General features: G+C 43.6%; 1 pseudogene; it reads left to right on the top strand.

Annotated features, from left to right (window-relative positions):
* The first annotated feature begins 17210 nt into the window (after nt 1-17210).
* LOC126093009 (5S ribosomal RNA) lies at nt 17211-17328 on the top strand (annotated as a pseudogene).
* Nucleotides 17329-19156: the final 1828 nt, after the last annotated feature.

The raw sequence follows: 19156 nt of genomic DNA, 5'->3' as shown, positions 1-19156 counted from the left end.
AAAACATCATCCGAAATTGTGCTAAACGCATTCTCTGAAAATGATTTCGAGCAGTTAGTTCATGAGCCCATGCGAGTAGTAAACGGATATGAAAACCCACTTGACCTCTTAGCAACAAATAATCCTGAGTTAATAACGAGCAACAAAACGGATACAGCTATTAGAAAACACAGGGTTGTCGTAGTGAGAATGAATATTGCAACCCCCAAATCCTACGAAAATAAACGAAAACAATACGTATTAAAAAAGGCAGATAAAAATTCAATTGACGCCATCCTGAGAGACAATCTCCACTCCTTCCGAATTAACAATATAAGTGTAGACCAGATGTGGCTTGAATTCAAAGAAATAGAAACGGCAGTAATTGAAAGACTTCCACCAAAGAAATTAACGAACGATGGATCTGATCCTCCTTGGTACACAAAACGGGTGAGAACACTGTTGCAGAAACAACGGAACAAACATGCGAAATTTAAACAGCCGCAAAATCCCCAAGATTGGCGATCTTTTACTGAAGATCGAAATTTAGCGCGGACTTCAATGCGAGATGCTTATAGTAGTTTCCACAACGAAACTTTGTCTCAAAACCTGGCAGAAAAGAGATTCTGGTCGTATGTGAAGCATGTGAAGTATGCTAGCGGCAAGGCACAATCAATGCTTCCTTTACGCCAGAGCAATGAATGACAGTGCTGCTAAAGCTGAATTAGTAAACGTAGTCTTCTGAAATGCCTTCAGAAAAGAAGACGAAGTAAATATTCCAGAATTCGAGTCAAGAACAGCTGCCAACATGAGTAACGTAGAAGTAAATATCCTCGGAGTAGTGAAGAAACTTAAATCACTTTACAAAAGCAAGTCTTCTGGTCCAGACTGTATACCAATTAGGTTCCTTTCAGAGTATGCTGATGCAATAGCCCCGTACTCAACAATCACATACAACCGTTCGCTCGACGAAAAATCCGTACCCAAAGTCTGGAAAGTTGCACAGGTCACACCAATATTCAAGAAAAGTAGTAAGAATGACCCAATAAATTACCATACCATTAACGTCGATATGCAGCAGGATTTTGGAAGATATATTGTCTTTGAACATTATGAATTACCTCGAAGAAAACTCTCTACTGACACACAGTCAACAAGGATTTAGAAAACATCGCTATTGTGGAACACAACTAGTTCTCTATTCGGATGAAGTGTTGACTGCTATTGACAAGGGATTTCAGATTGATTTCCGGAAAGCTTTTGACACTGTACCACACAAGCGGCTTGTAGTGAAATTGCGTGCTTATGGAATATCGTCTCAGTTATGTGACTGGATTCGTGATTTCCTGTCAGAGAGGACACATTTCGTAGTAATTGACGGAAAGTCATCGAGTAAAACAGAAGTGATTTATAACGTTCCCCAAGGTTGTGTCATAGGCCCTTTGATTTTCCTTATCTATATAAAAGACTTGTGAGACAATCTGAGCAGCCGTCTTAGGTTGTTTGCAGATGACGCTATCGTTTATCGACCAATAAAGTTATCAGAATATCAAAACAAATTGCAAAACGATTTAGAAAAGAAATCTGAATGGCGCGAAAATTGGCAGTTGACCCTAAATAACGAAAAGTGTGAGGTCATCCACAAGAGTGCTGAAAGGAATTCGTTAAACATCGGTTACACGATAAATCAGTCAAATATAAAGGCCGTAAATCAACAAAATACCTAGGAATTGCGATTACGAACTACTTAAATTGGAAGGAACACATATAAAATGTTGTGGGGAAGGCTAACCAAAGACTGCGTTTTATTTGCAGGACACTTAAAAAATGTAACAGATCTACTAAGGAGACTGCCTATACTACGCTTGTCCGTCCTCTTTTAGAGGGTAGGACTGACGGAGTACATCGAAAAAGTTCAAAGAAGGGCAGTAGGTTTTGTGTTTTCGCCAAATATGGGAGAGAGTGTCACTGAAATTATACAAGATTTGGGTTGGACATCATTAAATCAAAGGCGTTTCTCGTTGCGGCGGAATCTTCTCACGAAATTACAATCACCAACTTTTTCCTCTGAACGCGAAAATACTTTGTGAGACCGACCTACATGGGGAGAAACGATCACCATGATAAAATAAGTGAAACCAGAGCTCGTTCGGAAAGATACAGGTGTTCGTTCTTTCCGCTCGCTATACGAGATTGGAATAATAGAGTATTGTGAACGTGGTTCGATGAACCCTCTGCCAGGCAGTTAAATGTTATTTACAGAGTATCCATGTAGATATAGATGTAAATGTACACAGTCTCTCGTAAATAAATGCTTTCGTACGAGACACGATACAGTAATGATGTCTCAGATGTTTCAAAAATTAATTTCATAATTTTATTAACAATTTTCTCGCTGGGAGTTTCTACAAGGTCCAACAGAACGCAAATTCATCAGCGATGACACTCTTCGTTACAGAGGCGGAACAGTTTCACACCTCTTACGATATTATATTTTTTTATCTCGGAGTACTTTTATGTTTCCACTACAAAATATGTATCACATGCATCTATAAAATTTGACCTCGTTCATGTATTATTTTCAGTCCAAAGTGGCTCTGTTTTCTTCACAGGTTGAAGTAAAAGAATATATATTTCGAAATTTTCGTGTATAGCTAGTTTTATGTATTTTTTCTAGCAGCTGGCAATGATTTTCTTTCGGAAAGTGCTGTATCATATTCTAGACTAAAAATAGAGATATCTAATACTTTTCCGGAATTTTTGCTAATATTTGAAATTATCACTATCTGGCAACGCTGTAGGACTCTGAGGTGATGGCCGGCCGCGGTGGCCGTGCGGTTCTGGCGCTGCAGTCCGGAACCGCGAGACTGCTACGGTCGCAGTTTCGAATCCTGCCTCGGGCATGGGTGTGTGTGATGTCCTTAGGTTGGTTATGTTTAAGTAGTTCTAAGTTCTAGGGGACTTATGACCTAAGATGTTGAGTCCCATAGCGCTCAGAGCCATTTGAACCATTTTTTTCTGAGGTGATGTCGAGGCGCCTGGATACTGCACGGATGCTGGACAGCAGGTCACTGGAGGCGTGTAGTGTGGTCTGAAGAGTCGCGATTTTGTTTCTCTTCAAATGATGCAAGTTGTCCAGTGAGGTGCTGTACTCGAAGTGTGTGGAGAATGTAATTGAGTCCGGAGGTGCTTTTCCGGCGATCTTTTTCCTGCCATGACTTAGGCGCATTCATTACAGTGAACATTAACAAGCATACTTACTTCAGCATTTTCGTTGACCTACTGCTGCCCTTTCATCTACATTTTAATGATGAATGTTTTGGGGACACTTCTCTCTTCGACAGTGACAACAGCTGTGCTGACAGGCCTGTATGCGTGTGTTTCTGTTTAGTGAATACTCAATGTCGTGTCAGCCTTCTTAGACAACGAGGTGGCTAGCAATTATACAGTTAATCAGAATACTCTGAATATGGTTCAAATGGCTCTGAGCACTATGGGACTTAACATCTGAGGTCATCAGTCCCCTAGAACTTAGAACTACTTAAACCTAACTAACCTAAGGACATCACACACATCCATGCCCGGGGCAGGATTCGAACCTGCGACCGCAGCGGTCGCGCGGTTCCAGACTGAAGCGCCTAGAACCGCTCGGCCACACCGGCCGGCTACTCTGAATACATAATACCTTATTAATTACAACGAAACTTATCTTTGCTCACCAGCCCGGGATGTATCCATAAAACTGCAAACATGGACTTACGGTTCATGTGCGGAAACACAGCACACGAGCAGTCTTTCTCGATATCGAGAAAGCATTCGACAAAGCCTGGAATGATGGCTTAATATACAAGTTATACCAGTTAGACATTCCAAGACAGATCATCAGCATGATTGACTCGTTTCTGGCGGGGAGGCAGTACCCCATCAGGTGCGGCAAACACGTAAGCGCGATCGGGGACACTGTGGCAGGAGTTCTGCAGGGCTCAGTTCTTGGCCCCATATTATATGTGCTATACACAAACGACGTGGAGGTGAGATAGCGCTGTATGCCGATGACACAGCGGTTTACAGGAGTAGCAGCAACCTCAATTTCATAACGAAAAAGCTGCAGGAGCACTTGGACGAAATCGTAAAATGGTGCAATATTTGGAAAATAAAGATAAATCCTGAAAAGTCTGTAGCAGTCATGTTTACAAGGAAACTGCCCCCCCCCCCCCAAACAGGCGTATTTTTGTAGCTGAAAAGGAAATAGAATGGAGTGGCTCAGCTACATACCTAGGCCTTGAACTACACAAACGCTTAACCTTCGCAAAGCAGATAAACAGATCCAGAGGTAGAGGCTACACTGCTTTCATCCAACTGTACCCACTCATAAAAGGTGGAGGACTCAGCATAGAAATGAAACTTAGATTATGCAGGGATGTTATCCCGCCAAGTATTTTATATGGATCGGAAGTTTGGTCCATGGCAGCAGACGGACATCTGCAAAAAATTGAGAGACTCCAAAACAGAATTCTCCGCGTCATCGCCGACGCAGACCGCTACACACCAAACACACACATTAAGGACCTCTTAGAGGAACCATCCATCTATACCTATTTTAAAAGAAAATCAGAAAAACTCTATGAAAAGGCACCTACCTCGAGCCACCAACCAATAAATCAGTTAGGATCCCATTATCCTGATGCTACAGACAAGCGTCCAATATCAACATTCAGGGCATAACAGTTGCAGACAAAACAGGCAGACATGCAAACATGATTTAGATAAACTACAAAAGCTATTCCTCTAAATATCATACAGCCATATTAGAAGCCAGACGGGTAAAGCCCTGTGGTGCTTCGGTGGAACATTAATATAGATAAGCAACAGCGTGGTTCAGAATACACTAAATGAGCCACAGTTACTGAGTGGCGAACTGATACAAGAACAGAATGGCCGCAATGTGGCTTCAGTACAGCCACTAGAAAGCACAAGTTCATAGACATCTTTTGACACAGTTCTGATAGTGTTAGCGCGTAGGCACAGTTCATTGGAGACGAGACGGTTGACAAGGGCTGTGTCACGGCGAGTACGCAGTGCAACGACGTTACTCCGACGGGAACTTCCTGGAAGTGGGCAGAATCGGAGCTCGAACAGAAGTGCCATTTCAAGGCAGAGTCGCGGCTATGGCGCCTAGCCACCACGAGAGGCATGGCTTCTTCCTAGCATCTCACTGGCGCCTCGTCATACCGCTTTGCTGTGCACTATTGTGGTGTCACCGCCAGACACCACACTTGCTATGTGGTAGCCTTTAAATCGGCCGCGGTCCGTTAGTATACGTCGGACCCGCGTGTCGCCACTATCAGTGATTGCAGACCGAGAGACGCCACACGGCAGGTCTAGAGAGACTTCGTAGCACTCGCCCCAGTTGTACAGCCGACTTTGCTAGCGATGGTTCACTGACAAACTACGCTCTCATTTGCCGAGACGATAGTTAGCATAGCCTTCAGCTACGTCATTTGCTACGACCTAGCAAGGCGCCATTACCAGTTTATATTGAGATTGTACTTATGTATCTTCAAGAGCGATGTCCTCCAATTATGGATTAAAGTTAAGTATTCCAGCAGCTACGTACGTTATTGGCTACTATAATTACCTTGTCCTGTTCCAGACCTCACGCCAGCCTGCGTGATCTTAAACGCGTGCGTTTTGGCTTCCTCCTAGTGGATTGGCTGTCTTGCCAGTCCACAACAACTATCTCAGAGGTGGTCGATACTTCTTGCACCGCTCTCGATACACGACGACACCACACTCAGGCAGCCTATCGCTCACCAACCACCCCCTTTGTTCACCCGACCTTAAACCTACAGAAAACGTCCGGTATCATTTGGAACAGCAAGTGAATCACAGCAGTCAACTTATCCACTATACATTGACTGCTGTGATTCTCGGTTTGGTTGTTCTGCAGGATGTAATAATCAATGAGTGGCTTCAGCTGGATATGGGATGTCTGAAGAAACGTGTGGACTCACTTTATGACCGAAATGAGCCCATTATCAAGGATGGAGATGGTGTTATGCACTATTGGCTTGATGTTTCCTGGGTGAGAGGGAGTAACATTTTTGTCGTGCGTGCTTACTTTCGCCAATCGTTCCTATGAATATTATGATATGAAGACGTTAGTTTTACAAGGGAAGCCAATCATCAGAATTGAGCCGTGGCTGGCTCATCCTCTTGCGCTGGATTGAACCTTGGTTGCTATTCTGTGTTTAGTCTCCCACGGTTATTGCGATTATGCTGTTATCCTCTCTCTCCGCGAGTGGCAGCAGCGGTATGTATCGATATTCGCACCCTGTACCATCTTTGGCCTGGCGCTTACAGTTTCCTGCTGTGCTGTGTGCGACCAGTTGGTCGGTTGGCGTGGAGCAGCGAGGAAATCTCCCCGGCGCGCAGTTTGACCGAGGCCGCTGGCGGCGTCCACGCGTGGTGGGAGTGTGTGTGGTGCTGTTCCCATTGCTACGAGGTCCGTGGCTCACCGATCCTGGACACGAAAGTTGAGTTTTGACTTAATCTACCAGCAAGTCACGACTGTTCGCATTGTGGTGTTTGGATTTCGTTGTCGGCTGTTGGGACATTCCTGCGAGCAACAACGTGTGTTTTCAAGTTGGCAAATTTTAGCCACCCTCCAGTGGATTATAACTGTACTTGGTTATTTTGAATTGAAGTACACCAGCGGAATCTTCTGCCTTGAGGCCTTTAACGTTCCGATTATCTGCCCTGGCCGTTGAAGAAAATTCAGGCAGTGTATTTTCCTCATCGAGTTGTCGCTGTCTAGCACGGTGTGTGGTTTGACAGCTCAGTGTATAATTGGCTGTGGGCGCCGTACTTTCTACGTTGTTCCATTAAACTCCCTGTTGTGCGCTGGTCGGGTGGAGCGGAAGTTATCTTGTCGGTGGGTCCGTTGACTGTCTGTCGGTTGGGTTGTCGTCAGATCGAGAATGGTTGGGCCGACTGCCTGTCTCACCTAAGCCAGCGTTAGTGTTTGAATTCCAGGCCGACCCTCGGAAACTTCTGAGCGCCGTTGGGTTTGCTGCCTTTTCTTATTTGTTCTTGTTGTTTGTATTTGTATGGCTTCTAACCGATTTTTAAATTAAGGTTGTTTTGCCCTTAAGGTGTAAGATTGTTTGGGCCTTCAGCCTAGTGTAAGGAACTGTTTTAAGTAAGGCCTTTGGCATTTATAAAAATTTAATTTTGTTGAGTCTTAAGTGATGAGCCTTCAGCCATTTTGAACTGAAGTTGTTTTGCTCTTAAGGTGTCAGATCATTTGGGCCATCAGCATAATTGAAAGAACTTATTTAAGATAAGGCCTTCTGCTTTTTAAATTTCTGATTTTGGTTTGAGTTTTAAATTATTGGCTTTCAGTCGATCTTAAATTGAAGTGGTCTTGCCCTTAAGGCATCAGATTGTATCGCGTATTCAGCCGGTTATTAAGTTTCAAAAATTAATGCTGTTTTTTTTTTTATATTTTCTTGGCTCTTGTAATGTTTGGTCAAATAAATAAAGTTGTATGTTCTACAGTAACTGACAGCCGCTTATTTGGGCCCCTTTCCACAATTTCAGCTACCTATCCTGTCCTGCGGGTTTAGCAGTGCGTCTCAAGAATACTATCTTGCGATCAAAACACACAAAATTTACGTCTAAAGTTCAGAACGCATGCTCTGTAACTTGAAGATTTCAGTCGCTGTAAGATAGGTTTATCAGTTCTGTATTTTGGACTGGGTGGTTATGAAGATCAATCCAAGGTTCACTTTTAGGACGGCTCACTATGACTGTTCGCAGGTCGTTGGCGACAGTCCTGGTCTGCGGCCGGTATATGGATGACAGATGCGTGTAGGTTGGAACTCTGTTATGTAATACCAGTTATCTTAACGGCCACGAGTCTGTGAGTGCGTAGGCGGCTGGGTGCCGTAGCGCGAAAACAAATGCACTGTGGTCACGTGAGAGGACACAGGGCTGACCGTGGGCAGCAGCAAACTTTACCGCGCCTGCCCGCCATTACCGATTTCGTCCAAATTTATGATACGTGCAGAACTTGGGTATAAACGAAAGCGATGAAAGTGGGAGCTCCAGATGGCCTAGCGATTAGAAAAAGAGCAGTTTCGGCGCGGGTCGAGAGAGGCATGAGGCTTTTATGTTAGGGTAGCTTCCAGACAGCAGATGGCGCAGCAGAATGTACACAAGGTTGTGGGGTCGAGTCCCTATTCGGACAACCGCCTTACTTTCAATTTTTACGTTACTTACACTGTAAAAGAACCAAAATAATTCTCCATTTATTGTATTTATTAATATTGTCATGAAACGGATGTAAAATTTTGGACCGAGGATTCAAAGGAGGTGGTTAAGTATACGGCAAAAAGCCCTATATGTGGGAGAACAAATTTATTCCGTTAACTGACTCGTGACGAGAACAAACAAATACACATCTGAACGATGAGATTTTTTGAGATGAAGGATTCCCATCGCGCATTTTTGAGGCAATTCCCCCAAAAACAGCTTCAGTACTGCAAACCTAAACTGTTTTTTATCGTCAGGTAAAGAATTTGGTGGAAAATCTGTAAAACTGCACTTATCGCGAAGAGAGAATAGAAGCCAGGTACAGAGAAGACTGCATCAAAATACATTCCGGTGAACTTCACCATCTATGGCTCTGAGCACTATGGGACTCAACTGCTGTGGTCATAAGACCCCTAGAACTTAGAACTACTTAAACCTAACTAACCTAAGGACATCAGACACATCCATGCCCGAGGCAGGATTCGAACCTGCGACCGTAGCGGTCGTGCGGTTCCAGACTGTAGCGCCTTTAACCGCTCGACCACTCTGGCCGGCTCACCATCTATTCTCGCCAATATTTGGTGTAACGATGCGTCACCCGTGGTTTGCTGCCAAATTGTGAGATGAGAAAGAACCGCGCATGAATGTAAACTAAGCTCGTTTTTGTATACAAACTTTAAAACAATGGAAGAGATATAAATGAAACTCAGTTGCCGCATGTATGAATGATCATCACTTGGGAAAGGGTCGACCGATTTGGCTGATTAACCCACCTGTGAGAAAGAACAAGTAAAGGTGTGCTGTGAAGATGTACGGTTTTGTTTTCATTTTCGCAACCATTTTTAACTGGGAAGTTGTGTTTATGGCTAATTTTGTAATCCTACCTGTTCGTAGATGGAAACCATGAGAAATCCTGTCAGTAAAACTGCTATCCTCATAGATGCAGCAGCTGGATGACTTCTATTCCCAATTAAGGTTCAAAAATGGTTCAAATGGTTCTGAGCACTATGGGACTTAACTTCTGAGGTCATCAGTCCCCTAGAACTTAGAACTACTTAAACCTAACTAACCTAAGGACATCACACACATCCATGCCTTCACATATCAAGGCGCCGCAGCTACGTAAATGCTAATAGGCCTCCTTCGTTCCCTTTGTAGTTCTGTCAGTTTGACGAATCTGGGAACTGTGGCGCTGCGGTCGCTTGACACTCTGCGACTGATTCTCTCTTGAGCCTAGTTTACACTACCGACATTGTGTTGCGCCAGTCGTTGCGTCGAATGAGTTGCACACAAATGGTTTCATATTTGACTGTAGACACGGCGAAACCAGTATATACTTCAGTTTCGTCGTTTTGTGGATTACCGAGTCGTGTCTGAAGTTTTGGCAGCTGCATGTCTCACGAGTTGTGATGGAGTTAAAGTTTGTTGCGTGGAATCGCTGTATAAGAAAAAAATAAAAAACGTGTTTTGATTCGTGACTGGATGAAGAAGAGACGTCAGCTCAGTTGCTCAGCATCCTTGCTGAAAGAATTTGTAAAGGAAGACCCAAGAAGTTCTTTTAATCATCTTAGAATGTCACCAGAACTGTTCAGGTTTCTTCTAAATAGAGTTAATTGTGTGATAAGCAACAAAGATGTTGTAATGCATGAAGCACAGTCGCCAGAACTGAAGTTACATATCACACTGCATGCTCTCAGCATGCTATAAGATGCTGTTTTAGTTGGTGATGACGCTTTTTCATTAACACCAATAACTATTAACAGTAATAATCATTAACATTAACAGCAGTAATTATTCGAAGCAGGCGGCATTAAGAAGAGAATGGTTTGCAAACTACTCTCTTGAAGAGATATATGTACAGTGGCAATATTTCAATATTCAAATATTTGTGAATGGGGAGCACTGCTGCGACGTTTTAAATACATTTCTGTAGCCTTCCCTCCTGTCAACAGTATTCCTAAGATTTTAGTCTTGTAGACAAGAGCATTCCTACAACTAGAATTACATTTGCTTGTATTTTTCTTAATTCAGTTGTATATGTGCTCCTAATTCAATAAATTTTGCCCTGCAGTTCAGATATTGTCAAACTACCTATGTGGTGATCGCTCATTAAGGTCTCAGAAGCAGCAAGATGTTGCTTATTTTTGTAACCAGCATCACTGAAATCCCACAAACACCTATGCAAAGCCTAGAAATCAAGAAAAGAAGATGACTCTCCGTTCCCCACTTCATATTTCAATTTGTCTACACTCTACAAACACACATAACCTCTGCAACCTAGTGTCGTCGTGTAAACTAGGCTTTACTGAAGCACACAGGAACGTAGGGATAGTCGCTACTTATTGTTAGTACGGAAGATGCGTACACATGTTACTGCTGTAAAGTAACAATGACATGGCGAAATGACCGACTATCGGCACCAGACGGCCCTTTAATGTAAGTGTGTTTTGTGAGATTGCAGAGGGAGTAAGACGAAAATTAATTAATGCAAATTAAGCAATTGCAAATGTGTTCCATTAGAGGAGGAGTGATATCTGGAATAAGTTTAGAGGAGGAGTGATATCTGGAATAAGTTTCGCGCTAAAGTCCACGCTTCGGACAAAGAACACACAAATTTCGTCGAGTCAAACAAAAGGCCGGCCGGTGTGGCCGTGCGGTTCTAGGCGCTTCAGTCTGGAAGCGCGTGACCGCTACGGTCGCAGGTTCGAATCCCGCCTCGGGCATATATGTGTGTGATGTCCTTAGGTTAGTTAGGTTTAAGTAGTTGTAAATTCTAGGGGATTGATGACGACAGATGTTTAGTGCTCAGAGCCATTTGAACCATTTTTCAAACAAAATGGTTCTATTCTTGTTTTCCATCTCCGCCACGAGCAAACATATGTGCTGCATCGAACGGTTCGATTTCCGGCGGGGTCAGGGATTTTCTCTGCCTCGTGATGACTGGGTGTTGTGTGATGTCCTTAGGTTAGTTAGGTTTAAGTAGTTCTAAGTTCTAGGGGCTGATGACCATAGGTGTTAAGTCCCATAGTGCTCAGAACCATTTGAACCATTTTTTGCATCAAACGAAAACTGCGCACAGAGCAACGTCACTGTTCTATCGCTTCGCCAAAAATAGGGTCGCTATGTATTCATTTGGCGATGGCAACTTGCGTTTATGAGCTAACAGGGAGTTTTGCAGATTATTATTCATTTCTGTAATTTATTTTAACAATTAATCATCATTTCGAGATTGCATTTTATCCTCATTTCATGTTTTCTGGTGTTGCAGTTACACACTCGGCAACACCTCGAAAGTGTTTAATGTTCACATAATGTCACGTAATTGTTACACATTCTCTGAATAGATGTTAAATATTAAGCTAAGTTTACAGTAATCTTCGAAAATTTTTTATCTACATAAATGGTAGCGTAAACAGAACAATATTTATTGCTAACCGATCAGTCGTTATGTTGGTATACAACTTGCTTCTGTCATTTACCTGGTAGGACATTTTGTGACTTGCACTTGAGAATGGCTATGAACCCGAAATCACGCGAATGGATAAACAGTAGTTTAAGTTTCATGGCGGAAACTTCCGTGGCTGTGCTTGCGAATTCGTTCTCCTTTCTGGGCGAGACGAATCCACTTGTACCCCACAGCACACGCGAGGGACGAGTGGGTTGCAGCGGAGACTCAACAGTCTAGATCTACATCTACATCCATGCTCCGCAAGCCACCTGACGGTGTGTGGCGGAGGGTACTTTGAGTACCTCTGTCGGTTCTCCCTTCTATTCCAGTCTCGTATTGTTCATGGAAAGAAAGATTGTCGGTATGCCTCTGTGTGGGCTCTAATCTTTCTGATTTTATCCCCATGGTCTCTCCGCGAGATGTACGTAGCAGGGAGCAATGTACTGCTTGACCCCTCGGTGAAGGTATGTTCTCTAAACTTCAACAAAAGCCCGTACCGAGCTACTGAGCATCTCTCCTGCAGAGTTTTCCACTGGAGTTTATCTGTCATCTCCGTAACGCTTTCGCGATTACTAAATGATCCTGTAACGAAGCGCGCTGCTCTCCGTTGGATCTTCTCTATCTCTTCTATCAACCCTATCGGGTACGGATCCCACACTGCTGAGCAGTACTCAAGCAGCGGGCGAACAAGCGTACTGTAACCTACTTCCTTTGTTTTCGGATTGCATTTCCTTAGGATTCTTCCAATGAATCTGAGTCTGGCATCTGCTTTACCGACGATCAACTTTATATGATCATTCGTTTTTAAATCACTCCTAATGCCTACTCCCAGATAATTTATGGAGTTAACTGCTTCCAGTTGCTGACCTGCTGTACTGTAGCTAAATGGGAAAGGATCTTTCTTTCCATATATTAGCAGCACATTACACTTGTCTACATTGAGATTCAATAGCTATTCCCTGCACCATGCGTCAATTCGTCGCAGATCCTTCTGCATTTCAGTACAATTCTCCATTGTTACAACCTCTCGATAGATTACGAACACACGGAGACGGCAAGTTCGTCGATGACGTCACACGACTCGTTGGCGAGTTTAAAGGGAGTATCCGGAGCTGAATTCTGATCTCTGATGTGTACCACGTCATTCCTGTCGTACAGCATTTGACGCGAGTAAACAAATAAGTGCTCCCAGCTGACGTTCGAGAACAGCAGACAGTGGTGAACAACACAGAGCTGGTGTGACACGCACAAGCTGCAACTGATACGCGGCTCAAAGGGCGCACACGTGCACGCTTCTCGGCTTGCAGCGCCCGGTGACGCAACTTCCAGCCCGCCTGTCGTGTATCACGTGCAGCCTGCTACCAGGAAGCGAGGCACAGCCAACAGACAACAGGCACCCCGAGGGCTTCTAATCTTCGCACTAGGCGTTGCGCAAGCGCCGCTTACAGTGACGAGTGACGTCACAGCCGCCACTGCACCCCTCTAACGGCTGGCAGCTGCGTAGCTCACGTGTGCCTCAAGGTCGATGCCTGGAGGCAACTGAACAACTGTAAAGGGACGTGTCCTCTAGCAAGTAACAACTGTACGTAACTTCTGCAACAACTTGTTGATAGGGTTACCACACGTCCTCATTTTCCCTCACACGTCCTCTTTCTGAATCAAGGAAATGTGTACAGGTGGATTTCTTAAAAACCTACAAAAGCTCTCTATTCTGAGGTGCAAGAAGCAAAAAAACGAGAGTTTTGAAAACAGGGAATCAGTCGTCGCTGTAATTAATCGTAAATAAATGCAAATGCTATACTTCTGAGAAAAAATCTATCTTAGATTTGGTAAGTTTATTTTTGTGTCGTTGGAGTAATCATTAGGAAGTTGCCTATCCTATATTCGACCTGTATGTTCTGTCTTCCGCATTATGTTCTTCGGCGTTGCTTCTATAAGCCTTGGAGGTTAAGATTAAAGCTTTGTTGTTCATTTGAGATAGTGGTGCGTCTTTTCCACCAAATTAAGTTACAAATGTCAATACAAAATGCCGAAAAGACAATCAGTGTTTCACGATGAGCTCTTGGGCAAATGCAAATCTTTCAAAAGAGGAAGAAAGGAACACGAGCAGAATGTTTGGTTTGCCATCTCGAAACACACATATCAGTTGTAAATAAAGGCAAGTTGTATTACTATCGTGAGAGTGAAATTGGATCTTCTTAATGTAAACGGGTATTTATAAACATAGAGTTTAACACCTTCACGTTATTTTCAGGTGCATTGGATCTAGAAGCACACGAAAGCAGCTATGAACACGAGACACATCTTATGCTGGAAGCTAATCTTCCAAACTTATAAATTTTTTGTTCTGAATCAAAGCAAAGAGAACGACTTGGTGTAGGTAAACAGTACTCTGGCTTTTCATGCAGTTTGTAGCCATCATAACATATTTCAGTCAGTCAGAGAGTGTTGTTTGTTATTTCGAATTGCTGAAAATGGTAGAATTCTTTTTTTTCTATACCTAGTCGTAATGCTAACGGAACATGTGTTTTCTCCTGTAAACACACAATGGATCAAAGATAGGAATAGATTTAAAACAGAAAACATACAAGGTGCTGTGTGTGTCAAGTTCAATTTCAAACACTTGAACCACCTGAGCTTTTATGAACACATGTTGTGAAACAAAAAATTGTTAATAGATATTTGTTATCCTCCAAATACTCGTGGTTTAAAAGTGAAAAAGGCAGTAATGAGATAACTCAGTGTACAGATGACGAATAAACTGCCAAGGTACTGTATATGAGTAGTAGAGTGTGTGTGTGTGTGTGTGTGTGTGTGTGTGTGTTCGGGGGGGGGTGGGGGGTGAGCACAGAGTGCATTGTTGCCAGATGTATCCAAGATGATGGTGATGACATCATCCAAGATGGCGGCCTATAGACTTTGGCAACAGTGCATGACGTCACCCAAGCTGGCGGTTGTGATGTCAGCTGATGACATGAGTACCGTTATCCAACATGGCGATTTTTGGCGGGAAAGTACCACATCTCCCTGGTGGGAAGTTTGAATTTTGGAGGGAAATTGAATTATGTCCTTCTACAGGTCACCCGGCAGTCCCCTGCCACCCCCCCCCCCCTCCCCCTTTTCCGACTTCTCGCATGATGGTGCACCATTCTCTTGGAAAATGGGCGGGAATTTCGAATTTGGAGGGAATTTTGCTCTAAGAGCTTACTCCTGCAGCTGAGGGGAGTTGGTATGATGTTGCCCCCACTAGAGACTGCTCACAATGTCATTCAATTCGAATATAATTTGTTTAAATTTGTTCAAATTTATTTAAATTTATTATTTACTTACAGCAGTAGCGGCTTAGTGTGGTGTTACCACCACAAGAGGCTGAGATACCAATGCTTGTTGAGCTGTCGGTGTGAAAGGAGCATGTGTTCAATTACCGAGATGTTGGTGCCAGACAGGGGGAGTTCTAATAGCTGTATTACATGCACTCATTCAGCTGAGGACTGCACCCATAGCCTCCTACATGAAGAATGGAAGTGAGCGTTAATGCTTGAACATATGAAGAGGAAGAATACAGTCCTGCAAATAAATGCTTTGCATCGAGCTGCATTTAAGTTGCATTACACAACTTATGGAAACATATGTCTCTGCTGGAATTGTCTGTCATTTCTAAAAACCTACGTATAAGCTCCCACCAAACAAGAGACAACTGCCTCCGATCTAGCAGACCATAGAACTGAGCAAGTTCGCGAGTTCCCCGCTAGAGGGCGATGTAATAGGTCACATGATCATGCAGTTCAGCCAATAGGAGCACAACATCATGATGACGTCATATGTTTTTCTGCACGTGTGCCTCAGCCTCCTCATCCCCCACCGGTCTGGAGAGGAAAATTGGCGGGAAAAAGAATCATCCTATTCTGGGCTGCTGGAGAGAGGAAGGAGTGTACTTGATTTATTTTTGCAACAATTTACTTAGGGACGAATTTCACGTAGTTTATTTATTACGCTGATGCAAAACAAATTGGGGTCACAATATACAGTTTACACGCCAGGAAACTACTCGCAAATAATGCAGTACATCGATGTACAGAGACGCAGACAACTCATAAATTACCGAAATAGTCCAGTACACAGCATACAGGTGTCTGAACCGTCATTGGATGTGAATAGTGGGGGATATACACCTCTTAAAAGATATATTGTAGGTGTATCACAGGGAATTGATGTTTTAAGGAAGAAGTTTTTCATTCTACAGTTTATCGTTGTAGTTTATCGTAGAGAAACCTTCAAGGAGAATGTATGTCATGCGCTGGAAATATATTTCTTACATTGGGATAGTAACAGTGTTGCATTCCATACGACTAATTGGTATGAAACTGCAACGATCTAACATTATAGTGTGTTTTAAGTGCAGAACATTGTAGCCTTAGGAGTGCCTGTATTTATGTCCTCTCTTACCAATACCTTCTTGGTAAGGACCGCAGACACTAGAAAAATACTTTAGAACTGCTAGCGCAGTTGATTTACGTAAAACGCAACGAACTCCGTCTGTCTGGAGCTCCATTATGCATAAAAACCGCCCGTTTCTTGTTGTTAATAGTGTGTTATATCATCACAACTGTTTCATATCTACTGTACTCCGATAAGGGCTGCTAACCTCCTCGACATTCGTGCATCTGGAGAAATCTTGTGCTCTTGGAGGGTGCGGACAGTAATTACAGCCTCGGTTCGCACTGTTCCTACACGAAACGTGGAATGTAGCGGTCTAGTTCTGGTCAGCTGCAGGGAGCGTTGGTCAAAGACAATGTGAGGAGATCTTTCGGTCTCTAACTTTATCCTAAGAATGCGAGAATGCCCTGGGACTCCCATTCACATAGAGAAAGATCATAAGTTACGCAGTATGATCGAAGTGCTAGAGATATGTAGGTCAGTCTGGTATACTTTGGTGCATATGTTCGAAAATTAACAATGAATGAACATACTGCACAGTCACCTACTTACATTCGCGATGGTACTTGCAGAGTATTGGAGGGACTGTTTAGCGATGATACAGAGACTGGAAAGCATGCTGCCGTGTCATTGGTCAGTGTTGAGATTATGATAAAATTGCTAAAATTTGTCAACTATGATGCTTATTATTACAGTACGTCAAAAGTGTCTTTTCCATCCCAACAGTCCAGGTATGCTGTTGATTACCACATAATGTGATTTACACCACGCGATGTGTAGTTTCCTTGGAGAGTCAATGGACCAAACGTGTTAATGTCAGTTTAGAATCTGGCACAGCCGTCAAAGTCGTGGCGGAAAAAAAAGGATGGCGGTGTACAAAGCAGGTTACAGCAGCAAAAGCGGTGTATCAAACAACGAAACAGGGTCCCTCTCCTGTGACTGATAACATGATGGAGAAGGTTTTCGTACAGCACAGACGATGAAACTTTACACCTGTCTGTGCAAGACAGGTGTGCAAATATTCGTCAAAGGCAACGGCCTTGCCGCAGTGGATACACCGGTTCCCGCCAGATCACCGAAGTTAAGCGCTGTTGGGCGTGGCCGGCACTTGGATGGGTGACCTTCCGGGCCGCCATGCGCTGTTGCCATTTTTCGGGGTGCACTCAACCTCGTGATGCCAATTGAGGAGCTACTCGACCGAATAGTAGCGGCTCCGCTCAAAGAAAACCATCATAACGCCCAGGAGAGTGGTGTACTGACCACACGCCCCTCCTATCCGCATCCTCAACTGAGGATGACACGGCGGTAGGCTGGCCCCATTGGGCCACTTGTGGCCTGAAGACGGAGTGCTTCAAATATTCGTCGTGGAGGTGACGACTACTAGCTACTGCCAATGTAATGGACCAGAAATGTAACGGGACGTACGAAAAATAGGAGAAAGGACAGCGAACTTCCCACTTTTTTGTGTAAAAGATCCACATTTTACCATCACGAGTTTGGCACTGGACTGAAGCAGTGTTACTTTCGTTGGTCAGCCCAACCACACTATGCGCTCAGTGGCATGACACAATCTCATTGCATAAACAAAGTTATTTGAACGAAACGGAACCGATACTACCATGCCAGCTGAGTGGCACCATGGTGCCTGGGATTTTGAAGTTACTGCAGAAAATCAAAAATGATGTCCTCTTATTATCTCCGGGGGGGGGGGGATGACAATGTGGGCACAGTGTACACTATGCAGCAAGCGAACCAGCGTCTGCTCTTTTCACATAGTGGCAGCAGAGTGGACCGCAGCCTGGCTTCCGAAAAAGTTGCTCAACACACCAGGGAGGCGTGCTTGCTCTAATGAGCCGTTTAACACAGTTACTAGTCTGCCCTCGGAACCTGTCACCACAGTTGCCTGCCCTGGGAACCAGTTACCACAGACTGCCCTCTGTCGACAAAGAACGCCCGAGGTCATACTAGGGCCTACCTGTACCACTGGGAGTTGCAAAGCTTTCTCTCCACGTACACTTTTCCAGTACCCACAAATGTGACTGCAAAATAATGACCGAAAAATGAACTGATGTCGCGTAGTTCATGCATCGTTCCTTTCGACACATCGAAATTAAACACATAACCAGTTTGTAGTTGCCATATACTTCTTTATTACAAACACCGATACAGATCTTTCAAAATTTACTCAAGCAATTTTCATTAATAAAAACAATGTCCATAAAACCCTATTAATATAATTTAACTGATGTAACTGAATGCTTCCATATCAAATTCTAAAACTGCTTCCATGGACTCATTTTAATCAATTGTAACAAATTAAAGTATTATCAGATTAATGAAATCGACTAAGATTCTCTTTAGTATTACTTACAGGTACAAGGTTCACATACCTAATAATAGTATATTAAATAGTCTTAACATGGAGCCATTACTTTTTTTTTGTTTTTACGTGGACATTAGTGATGGACGCGAGCAGACCGAAAGGTGCTACCAGATAGAGGAGATTCACGGACGAGAAGGTAAAATGGAGCTATACTCAACTTTGGGCTACAATTAAGCTTCCAGAAAATCACAACGCTCCACTGGAAAGATGGAATTGCAGGACGCTAACAACGAAACCACAGACACCGATGCAGGTCCTTAAATTTCCCTCTTCCACCGTGATACCCCGATCGGAGTTTACTCGTGTTGACCACTGCCAATTATCTGAAACATAAACACATTAGCGGCAGACAACATTCTGGCGGATCAGATAGACAAATATATCCACCAAACTGGTTATAAATAAACCTTTGCCGCGCGTGATTAGCCGAGCGGTCTTAGGTGCTGCAGTCGTGGACTGCGCGGCTGGTCCCGGCGGAGGTTCAAGTCCTCCCTCGGGCATGGGTGTGTGTGTTTGTCCTTAGGATAATTTAGGTTAAGTAGTGTGTAAGCTTCGGGACTGATGACCTTAGCAGTTAAGTCCCATAAGATTTC

The sequence above is a fragment of the Schistocerca cancellata genome, chromosome 7 (genome assembly GCF_023864275.1).
Source record: "Schistocerca cancellata isolate TAMUIC-IGC-003103 chromosome 7, iqSchCanc2.1, whole genome shotgun sequence".
Classification (NCBI taxonomy): Eukaryota; Metazoa; Arthropoda; class Insecta; order Orthoptera; family Acrididae; genus Schistocerca; species Schistocerca cancellata.
Note: the sequence above shows the minus strand (reverse complement) of the source record. Positions and strands in the feature narration are given on the sequence as shown.